Here is an 8,683-nt window from a genome sequence, read left to right as displayed (position 1 = left end):
GGATTTGATAGCAATATGGCTTGCACCTTATCACTATCAACTCCCTTTCTCCTCCCTATCACTAATAACTAATAGGTTTATACAAAGTAATAATATTTGTTTGGCTTTAACTTTGACGGAGCGTCTCTCTATAGAGCAAACTGGTGCCTTGTATTGTTTCCGCTGTTTGGAAAACGCTCCGCTCCGCTCCGCTGCGCTCCGCTTTTTTTGTGTCGTGTTTTGATGAACATGTGCACCTAACACGCTCCTCCTCGCTTTGCTCGTCGTCGCACCTATCTTTAGGTTTCGATCTCATGGGGTTTGTAATAATTATTGTATGTGTATTATAAATGTATGTTGTATTGCTCGTTAACTTTCGATTTTTTAATCATTCAATATCGTGATTTTCGGGATATATGAGAAAAAATACCACAATTTGTACATTTACTACATACTTAATATATTATTTATTAAGATAACATTAGGAGAAACAAGATATAGGTATAGACGAACATACATTTGAGCAAACGAAACTTAAGTGTTTAAAGATTGTGCCTAAAGAGTTTTAGACGAAACGAGCCTTATGCCACATAATTCTTGGCAAAGTGATGGTTCGGCCAAAAAAGTTTAGACCATACGAGTTATGCGAAATGAGTTTTGGTCAATAAAGATTATGCGAGATAAGGGGAACCGCCACTTTTCACTTGTGCCCCACCGGTTTCTGTGCTCAGCGGAATAGCACCATTAACCATTATTATTCTGAGATATCATCACTTCTTATTCTGAGTTACCCAACATAAAAACACGCCATCTATTGAAATCATTTTTAATTAGGATTTTTCTATGGTGTGGTCCCCAAATTTAAGGGTAAAAGCAAAATAATTATATTTTAACCTTTTTTTATACCTATTATATTAAAAGACCAATTCAACGATACCCTACCTACACCATCAAAATAACCGGAAAAAATATCAGCCCCAATTTACTTGTATGGGAGAGGGAGTACCCCAATATTTTTTGGGGTACTCCCCATATCTATGCGAAATATCAGCTTGATATCTTTACCCGTTTCTGAGAAAAAGGGCGGTGACAGACAGTCAGTCAGACAGACGGACAACAAAGAGATCTTATAACGGTTGCTTTTTTTCCTTTTGAGGTACGAAACCCTAAAAATAAGAAAAAATATTATTCTGCTACCAAAAAATATACTTACAAACATACAATCGAAAAATATTACCCTCCTCCTTCGGCAGTCGGGTAAAAACAAGTGAGACAGGGGGTCATTCTGAACTTTTGTTCTACGAGTTTTAAAAATGAACAAAAAAAAAACCTTTTTCATAGAAACTTTGATGACACGTGACTTTTTACCATGGAAAACGAATACTTTTTTTCGCGAATTTGCAAAACTCGTAGAACAAAAGTTGTTCAGAATGACCCCTTGAGTTGAGTCACCCCCTTTCTGCTTAGTATACCCTTAGTATCTACACTTTAATACCTGTAGTTACCTTTCTACAAGTAAGTAAATACTACATTTGTTTAGAAAGCTAATCGGGTTCCGAGTATGGAGAAAAGTGGCACGCCTATTAATTTCTACTCTTTCCTGGTGCTTACCAGTGTAATTAAAAATTATACTTACCCTCAAATCACTACTTGAAAATAATTGTCAATAAAGTTGGCGAGTAAAAGTTTATGACCCACTGTGCAAACTTACATGTGTGCGTGTCACTGCGTGTGCTGTGTGAAGAGCATTGAAAACCCAAATTTGGCGGGGCACGTCACCCTGTACGGGCCCTTAATATCAAACATTAAAATCGCTGAAAATATAACAACTTAATACTAAGAAATATTTCTCATTTTTTTTGCCTATAAAGCCGTTGTTTTTCAGCCGCTGTTTACGCCATTGAGTCTGAAATGTTATACTGTAACAATATAATATGCTCAAATGTTATATTTGTACCATAAATTGAGTAACAGATACCTGAAAACTATAAGAAAAACCCCTGAGTTACTATAGCTACAACTGCGTTACTGAAAAAGTAACGAAGTGTAGCGGTAACGCAGTTGTAAAACAATAACCTATTTGAAGTTAGTACTTAAATGAATACATATACATGGGATATCAAAATGCCCTAATAATTGTTACTAATCATTACATATATTGCATGAAATAAAATAAAAAATATCTATAAAACTCACCGTATGTCGCCGGTAACTCAGTGGCGTCACAATAAATACACGCGCTTCTCTCCAGGACTCTCATCCGAAAGACTTGGTCATTTTATCCGTCCCGCTCTCCTTCCTGCACTCCGATACAAATACACAGCCATTCAAATGATCTTAGGTGTAAGAAAGTGAAAAAAAGTTTATTTATGATTGAATTTCCTAGGGTAACCTAGTGTAGGTGTATTTTTTCTTAGGCTTGGGGACTCGGCCAGGAATATTAATTGTCCCATAATATGTTCATATAAAATCATGATTATTACCGTGAAGTAAAGTTTAAATAATGACATATTCGTTATAATATTCAAAAAAATTGCGTTACCAAAAACAACAACAGAGTTACCGTAATTTGTAAATAAATAAAGTATTTTACATAAATTCATTATATTTTCTGTAACCGGTGTCTTATTTAATTGCTACAGACGGTAGCTATATTCCTGAATTTCATTATTTAATTTTTAAAAAATGTTTCTTTGTAGGGGACCGATAATGGTCCCTAAAATAAAATAATGGCCCACGTAGTGTTACGGGGAAACCAGCGAGATTTTAGAACACAGCGTTGCGTAACATGCTCGCTGGGAATGTTACATTACAGTCCGTAACGTTGGTCAGTACCCACCTTTACAGGTAATTAAAGATATACAGGGTTGAATTTTTATATCGTTCCCGCGGGTGAATGTTAATAACAAACTGAGCAACTTTAATTAATGGGGGCAACTATGGAATCGTGACGAATAACAGTTAGTACTTAGTAGCATAGACTAGAATATTATCTTAGTAGTATATGGATCAGGTATATTTTTCTTAGCTCATACCTATAGGTATAGCTTCAGAGTTTGTCCCATAATGAAATCGGTTAAATTGCCCTATCAACGGGAAGTGATAAAAATAGTTACTTGCTCTATATCTAACATGACTTGAAAAACGAAGCCTAAATACCACGAAACATGCCTCGTTTATAATAGGCATACCTGAGTCCCTATTTACCAAACTGACAGACCCTTCGATGTGGCCGCCGGGTATCAAGTTCGTGGAGTGGTTTCTCCGACGACCCCGTGAACAGCGGGGCCAACCGCAGCACTAGCTCCCCCCCGATCCCGCCGCCCCCGCAGCGCCAGCCTTCCGCTAATGACGACGCCGCGACTGCGGACAGTACTCGCTACCTGACACTGATCCATCAGAACATTAACAGGCTGGAAAATAAAACATTTAGACTAGAATGTGAACTACAACTACAGAGTGACGTCGATGTTCTCTGCCTTACTGAATTATTCTTAAATCCTAGTGAGTTGCCAAACGTACGCATCGCGAACTACAAGCTGGCGGCGGGCTACTGCCGGGCGGCGCGCGGCGGCGGCGGCGCCTGCATCTACGCGCGGGACTCGCTGCTCACCATGGAACGGAAAGAGTTCGCCGAACTGTCTGTAGAACTTCACTTTGAAACCTGTGCTATTGAGTGTGTTGGATTGGATGTGATCATAATATGTATTTATAGACCTCCTAAAAGCAACGACACTGGGGATTATTCCATTTTCTTCTCTAAATTAAATACTTTACTCAGTCAGAATTCTGTAAATAATTATAAAATAATAATTATGGGCGATATCAACATTGACCTGCTAAATAAATCACCAAATTCACAGAAACTAATCTCACAGCTCAAACAATACGTACTAAAATCAATAGTAAAATTTCCAACAAGAATAACTAGCACCTCCAGTACATGTTTAGATCACGTCTACACCAACATACCCAAGCCCGATATTTCTAAACTAGCACCACTTGAACTCAATGTTTCCGATCACTCTGCTGTTATATTGACTGTGAAGATCAGTAAACAATGCCCTACAACTAGCAAAGTTATAACAAAGAGATTATTTTCTGAAAATAACAAATCTAGTTTCTCGCAAAGCCTAGACCTATACGACTGGGACACACTTCTTAGTAAATCTAATTGCCCAAATACTAATCTAGAATCGGTTCTAAATGTAATCAATCACTTTTTCAATGTCCATTTTCCCTTAAAAAAATATCCAGTCCGAAAACATGTAAGCTCTTGGGTTAATGATGATGTAAAGAAAGATCGTCACAGGATCCGCGAACTAAAGCGAGCGCTCATAGACGATCCTGATAACGCCACACTAACCAACAACCTACTAGAGTCTGAAGCATCTTACTTTCTTAGTATAACTAATGTTCGACGTAACTTTATCAATGATCAGATATCACAAACCAAATCAGACATGTGTCGCAGCGTGTGGCGAGTCATAGCTACTGAGACAGGTCGAGCGGACCGCAAGGGCGGGGGCCCGCTGGACGTGCTCGTCAACTCCCGCCCCGGCGACACCGCCACCGAGCGCGCGCGCTCCGCGGCTGCTGCCCTCAACCAGTTCTATGTACAAGCCAATGATAATCCCAGTGCACAGCCTGACTTTCCATCTGCCATTCGATATCTTAACATCTATCTGTGCAACAAAACTATTTCAAAGTTTAATCTGGAGCCAATAACATTAGCTGAATTATCTAAAGCTATGAAAGCTATTAAGCGGAAACAATCGCAAGATATCAATGATATGAACACCAAAATCTTAGATTACTTTCCACCAGTTTTAATATCACTGTACTGCTTACTATTCAACAAATGCCTTACTGCCGGCCTCTACCCTAATGCCCTTAAAAAAGTTAAAGTACAACCAGTATATAAGGGCAAAGGCGAGATGCACGTGTTAAAATACTTTCGCCCTATTTCTCAAATACCTATTACATCCAAGATATTCGAACGACTGATCAGCGACAGGCTGATGAGACACCTGCAGGACAACGCGCTCATGAATGAGCAGCAGTACGCGTACCAGTGCGGCAGGTCCACTGTGGACGCGGCGCGTGACATGTTGTCTCGAGTGATGAGTCACCTGGAGGGGCGCCGGCAGGTCGCAGCTATATTTTGTGACTTGTCGCGTGCCTTTGAACTGGTGAATCACTCATTGCTCTTAGAGAAACTTAAGGCGTATGGCGTTGAAGGCAATTTCTTCTCAATAGTAAGAGAATTCCTCCAAAACCGTCAGCAATGTACCAGTGTCCGTAACATTAAATCAGAGCTACAATATATCGGCGACAGTGCGGTGCCTCAGGGCTCTGTAATGGGCAACAACCTGTTCCTCCTACTCGTCAACGACCTGACGACGGCATCGGACGAAGCCGAATATGTTCTATTCGCTGATGACGGCTGTGTCATTGTTGCGGCAGACAAATTTCACGATTTAAAAGAAAAAATTACCAAGGTAATGGCGTCACTCGCTGATTGGTTTGGTGCGAACGGGATGCTTCTCAATGTGGAAAAAACAAACATCATGCACTTCCAACTAAGAAGAGTGAGAGGCCACGATCTGGATGTAATGTGCAATGGACTACCTGTCCCACAAGTTGACCAAGTGAGATACTTGGGCTTCACGGTGGACAGCGCGCTCACTTGGTCGGCACACATCGACCTCGCCTGTGGGCGGCTAGCATCAGCTTGCTTCGCCCTGTCACGTCTAACGCCTAGTTTATCATTTGACAATTTAAAAAAAGCGTACTATGGGTACTTCCACTCCATCCTAACTTATGGAATAGACGTGTGGGGTGATGCAACTGACGCTGATAAATTTTTTAAAAAACAAAAAAGAGCCGTGCGTATAATTGCTGGGACTCCCTGGGACCATCCCGCAAGAGAATTGTTTGTACAGTACAAAATACTAACTGCACCATGTCTCTATATATTAGAGGTAGCGAAGTATGCGAGACGGAATCTTAGCAACTTACAAGTAATCGGTGACACTCACAACATAAACACTAGGCAGCGCCACCGCCTGTGCACGCCCGCGAGGAGACTCGCCAAGTCCGACAAGACGCTGGGCGTGCTGGCCCCCAAGGTGTACAACGCTCTGCCTAGTGACATTAAGTCTGCCCCGAGTGACGCTGTATTCATTGCCAAACTCAAAAAGTTGTTGGTTAGTATGGCCTGTTACTCCACTAGTGAATTTTTCACTAATGTATCATTAGCCAATGAGGTAACTACGGTATAGTTAACTGTTTTTATAACTATAATGTGTGATTTTATGTACATACTTGTAAGCCTAACTTTACTTTTATACTGTACTTACTTACCCTCTTTTTATTATTACTATATGACGTGTAAATTGTTGAATTTATGAATAAATGATTGAAATTGAAATTGAAAACTAGGCCACGTCATATGTATCTATCTAACTACGTGTAGGTATAACTCACCATCTTCAAGGATTGTGACACCAGGGGGCTTACCATTTCCACTCGCGCTCCCGCCGAGGTGTCACGTGACTCGGTGGAACCCCCGGAGTAGAGGAAACGTCTATCGTTACAGTGAAAGCTTTCAAGTTTTGAACATGACGCTATATTTGCATTTTGCTTTTTTGGAGACAAATGACGAGGAATCATAATGCCTCCATGTATTCTATATTTTATAAATCGATAATAGCAGGTATATAACTACTACATAGATTATATGCGAGTATTAAAAAAAAAATAGTGATGCAACTTATTCTATTTTGAAAACATTTTCCGTATTCACCCTTGTTTGCTACGCAGCGCTACGGCGGCGGCGGCGTAGTAGATTCCTTGCTACGATTTCGCGTAGCAAATTTCCTTGCTACGCTTTCTCTCGTAGCAAAACGCAAATTCGAGATCCGTTATCAAAAACAAATGCAATCTGAAAACATATATATATGCCGCGAAAATGTACACTTAAAAGCAAAATAGCCGTAGGTATTCTTTCAAAAGCGTATAAGCCACTTTTCTACCCGTATCGTGTAGGGGTTAACCCCTCGCTGGCTTCCGGCTATTGCGTGAGACCCTTTACCCTTCTTAACACCTTTGAACAAATATCAAATGTTATTCATTCATAAGTACTGGGTAAAATTGGGACTTGGTAGCGTTCTTAATTTAATTTTTGTAAGTTGAATTTGACTGCAAGTCTTTGTTCTGACACTTTATGGTGTTTTCTATTGTATATTCGAGGGTTTCTCTTTATTAGAGTATGTTCATTCGTAATAGGAGGATAGGAGATTTAGTACATTAGAATAATATGGCATTTTTAGTGAATTTTATTACGTACAATGTGATGTGTGGTACGTTTACAATACTTAGAATCCGAGGTCAGAGTACTGCGTTGCTTATACAGTGTGGTCTATGTATTTTTAAAACAATTTAGTTCTTAACATGAATGTTACACATACTTCTTTATTTATGTTAACTCTTGCAAACAGCGACTTAATAATAGCCTGAATTGAAGCTGACGTTTGGGATGCTATAATTCTCGTTACAAGAAGCAATAATAATTATGATACTTTTAGAAGAAATGTTGCGTGTACATTCTGCCCTTGCGTGTTGATGTACATTTTACATTGTGCTCTATTCAAATTGGTATCACTCGTTGATTTCGTTGTAATACTTCGGATAGTGCCATGTCAATGATCTCAACAGAATAAGATATGTATTACAGTTCGGTATTTATTATTATTATTTAACCTATTTAGTCGTATATATCGTGTTAAGCAAGGTGTTTTCAATAAATAATTTAATAAAAATAGCTGATGCCCGAGAGCTTCACATTTTCTTTAAAAGATTACCCCTGGAGGACTTCCGTTCATCAGCATGTTATACAAAAAATATCTATTGGTATATACCTAATTACGAATTTTACTTCTTTGGAAATAATTCAAAAATAGAATAGAATATTCTTTATTTGTACACACATATAAAATAAACTTACATAACTTAAATACTAACACATATTATGTACAAAAATGGCGGTCTCATCGCTTAAAGTGATTTTTTCAAGACAACCTTAGGGTGGAAGGATATTTTGATCAAAGAGGGGTCAAGTGTACTAAAGAATTCTAAAGGAATAATTAAAATAATGATTTTGTTATTATTTTATTCAAATAATTTATTCTTGTATGCTTGATAATTCATAATCAAAAGTGATAAGAGAAGCTGAAATGGAGTGAGTGACCTCACTTTTAGAAATTTGCAAATAAAAACGGGAAGCTCAATATAATAATGAAGTACCTGGCTGTTTCCTAGATAATCTGCTTATACTTACTAACATGCTTAAACCAAGCAGTGGCTTAGTCTAATGCCCGCGTCGTATCGCACATCCACCAATAAGTTAGTCAGATTAGTCAAGTTATGTCTAATGACGTAATAGTATTTTATGACGACAATAATCGCGTTACGGTCATATTTCCGCATGCTCGTGGTTCGAGGGTAATCTTAGTTCAGTGTTGCCATTTGAATGTGTAGTCAGCATTTTTGTAGTCAGCAAAATAGTAAATATTTATAAAAAATAAACGGATTTAACTAAATTAATATCTCCAACCCGCCTGGAGGAGCAAAGATAGAATAGAATAGAATAGAACCACAGAGCTTCTGTTTTTGTTTATCTATCTGAAAATTATAAGGGGAA

The sequence above is a fragment of the Plutella xylostella genome, chromosome 17 (genome assembly GCF_932276165.1).
Source record: "Plutella xylostella chromosome 17, ilPluXylo3.1, whole genome shotgun sequence".
Classification (NCBI taxonomy): domain Eukaryota; kingdom Metazoa; phylum Arthropoda; class Insecta; order Lepidoptera; family Plutellidae; genus Plutella; species Plutella xylostella.
This window is presented reverse-complemented; position numbering follows the sequence as displayed.